Consider the following 3,451-nt stretch of genomic DNA (forward strand, 5'->3'; position numbering starts at 1 on the left):
AAAGAAAACTATACCAAGACACATCATAATCAATTTGCTTAAAACCAGGTTAAAGAGAAAATCTTAAAAGCAGCCAGAGAAAAAAAGACAAATTAAGTACAGAGAAACAGTGATAAGAATGTTAGCAGATTTCTTGTCAGAAACAAGCAAGTTAAAAGACAATGAATCAACAGGCATGAAAAATATATCATATCAATAGCATCAAAAAATAAAAAATACTTAGGAATAATTATGACAAAAGATACACAAGATTTTTCCACTAAAAACTACAAAATATTGCTGTGAATCAACAGGCATGAAAAATATATCATATCAATAGCATCAAAAAATAAAAAATACTTAGGGATAATTATGACAAAAGATACACAAGATTTTTCCACTAAAAACTACAAAATATTGCTGAGAGAAATTAAAGAAACTCTAAATAAATGGAGACTACAGAATGTTCATGAGTTGGAAGACTCAAAACTGTTAAAATGGCAGTTCTCCCCAAAGCGATCTAAAGATCCAATACAATCCCAATCAAATTCTCAAGCAGACTTTTTGGAAAAGCTGGGAAGCTGATTCTAAAATTAATACAGAATGAAAAGGACCTAAAAGAGTCAAAACAGCCTTGAAAAAGTATAGCAAAGTAGGAGGACTTACACTACCTGACTTTCAAGTCTTATTATAAAGCTACAGTGAGCAAGTCACTGTAGTACCGGCATCAAGAAAGACAAAGAGATCAATGAAACACAAAACAGAGTCCAGAAATAGAACTATGCATGTATTAATAGATTTTCAAATTATACAGCTACAGTAATCAAATCAGTGTAGTATTGGCATCAAGAAAGACAAAAGATCAATGAAACAGAAAAGAGTGTCCAGAAATAGAACCATAGATTTTCAATCTAGGTACAAAGGCAATTTAGTGAAGGAATAAACTTTCCAATAAGTAGTGTTAGAACAACTAGATTCCACATGTAAAAAGTGAACTTTGATCCATACCTTGCACCTTATGTAAAAATTAACTCAAAATGGATCACTGATCTAAATGTAAACCTAAAATTATAAAGCTTCTAGTACATAGGAGAATATCTTCGTGATGTGAACTTAGGCAAAGATTTCTTAAGTAAAGCAACAAAAGCAACCCATAAAAGAAAAAAATCAATCATTTGGACTTTGTCAAAATTAAGAATTTCTGCTCTTCAAAACACACCATTAAGAGAATAAAAAGAGACTACGAGAAAATATTTGCAAACCCTATATCTTAAAAAGACCTTGTATCCAAAATATATAAAAAGTTCTCAAAACTCAGAAATAAGAAAACACACAATCCAATTAAAAATGAGCAAAAAATCTGAACAGACACTTCATCAAATAAGATATATATGGATAGCAAATAAGCTCATGAAAAGATGCTCAGCATCACTAGTCATTAGGAAAAGGCAAGTTAAAACAAAAATGAGATGCCAATACACACCTATTAGAATGTCTACAATCAAAAAGACTGACCATACCAAGAGTTGGCAAGGATGTGGAGGAACCGAACTGCTCACACATTGTTGGCGGGAATGCAAAATACTATGATCGCTTTGGAAAACTTTGATAGTTAAGCATATACCTACCATATGATCCAACCATCCTACTCCTAGGTATTTATTTATCCAAGAGAAATAAAAATGTATGTCCACACAAAGACTTGTACACAAATTTTCAAAGCAATATTATTTGTTAATAGCCAAAAAAACTGGAAACAACCAATATGTCCATCAGCAGGTGAATGTATTAATAAGCTGAGGTATAGTACAGCCATACGATGGAATATCACTCAGCAATAAAGAGGAACAAACTACTGACACACTAGCAACAGGGATGAATCTCAAAATAATTATGCTGAGTGAAAGAAGCATAACTACAATTCTGTGCAATTGCATTTATGTAAAATTCTAGAAAATGAAAATTAATGTATAGTGACAGAAAGATCAGTAGTTGTCTGGAATGGTGCTCAGGGAGATGGAGTATATGTCAATTATACCTCAATAAATCAGCTTTTAAAAATATGGTCTTAACCAATAATTAATAATCCTTCACAACACAAATCAGGCCCTAAATCATTTATTAAAAATTATTCCACATTAATGTGTATCTCAGTCATCAAATTAATAAGGAATCTTTATTTCTAAACTATTAAGAAAGATCAATTTCAACTGGCAAAAAATTCAGTAAAACATAAAAGTCTTATTTGAGCAAAAGATCCCTGAACAGTTCAAACTTTTTTTCACTTAAAAAACTTAATTAAAGTCAAAAAACAAACTGTAAATTTCTGATTTTTATTTAATCCTTTTGCCATGGGTCTGACCAAGGCAGACATCAGAGAAAGAAACAACTACTTCACATGTGGAGAGATGCTCTCTAAACTAGAAGGAGTTAAACAGAAATGTCTGGGGCTTCTCTCTAAATCCCTCAACACCTAAACAATTACTACAAAACTCCTTTCCTCATCAAAGCCTAATGAGAGATCGAAACAATCCAACTTCATTAGAGGAGGCCTAAAGAGCAGAGTTCTTCAATTAGCATTATAGAACTTCCTGCCTCCTCCTGGTTTGGGTTACCCAAGCTCCCAAGTCTAGCAGATACTCCAATAACTACTTTCCTTCACTTGAAGGATTTTCTAAACCTCAGAGAACAGGTAACTTCCTACTCTGTCAGCCTACTTCGTTACTTGCCTTTTTCTTGATCATTCCTATATTTATGTTGATGTTCTCATACCCAGCATTTTTTTTCATTGTAACATATTTGATTGTACGTATTGGTGGGGTACAGAGTTGAATATCAATATCATACCCAGCACTAATGCTGAAATCAGAAACTGATTTAAGGAGGTAGCATGATGCAGTGTGATGGAAGAAATATGGGCTTTGGAATTGACAGAATTGGGTCCGTTCTTTGGTTCTAATTCTTGTAAACTTATGACTTAAGTAAACTCCCTGAGCCTCAATTTTCTCATCAGTAAAAGAGTTAAATCATCTTCCTCAATGGACAATTGGCACTAAATGATATAATGCATGTGAATTACATAACACATAGGAGGGGCTCCATAAATGATCATCCCCTTTCTCTTCTTTCTTTTCTAATTAGAAAGCATGTTCTGAGGACAGGGTACCCCTCCATCAGCCCTTATCCCCACGTGATTTCATTAGAGACATTTTCTCTATCCTTTGCACCACATGAAAGTCCTTTCTGGCCAGCAATGAACACTGTCTCTTGTCTGCCACCTTAGTACATCCCACAGGCAGCCTGTTATTGGGAGGCAAGAAAGGAATAAAAAGTAGTTGGACTATGAGTTGCCCAATTCTAGCCTCAACAGGACTACTCACATAATAGCAACTCAAGGACATCAAGTTCTTGTAATGGTTCCAGATAAAATGCTCTTTATTTGAAAAGTCTTTGTTGTCAAACTCTTCTACTT

Source organism: Galeopterus variegatus, unplaced genomic scaffold, assembly GCF_000696425.1.
Source record: "Galeopterus variegatus unplaced genomic scaffold, G_variegatus-3.0.2 Scaffold7079, whole genome shotgun sequence".
NCBI lineage: Eukaryota > Metazoa > Chordata > Mammalia > Dermoptera > Cynocephalidae > Galeopterus > Galeopterus variegatus.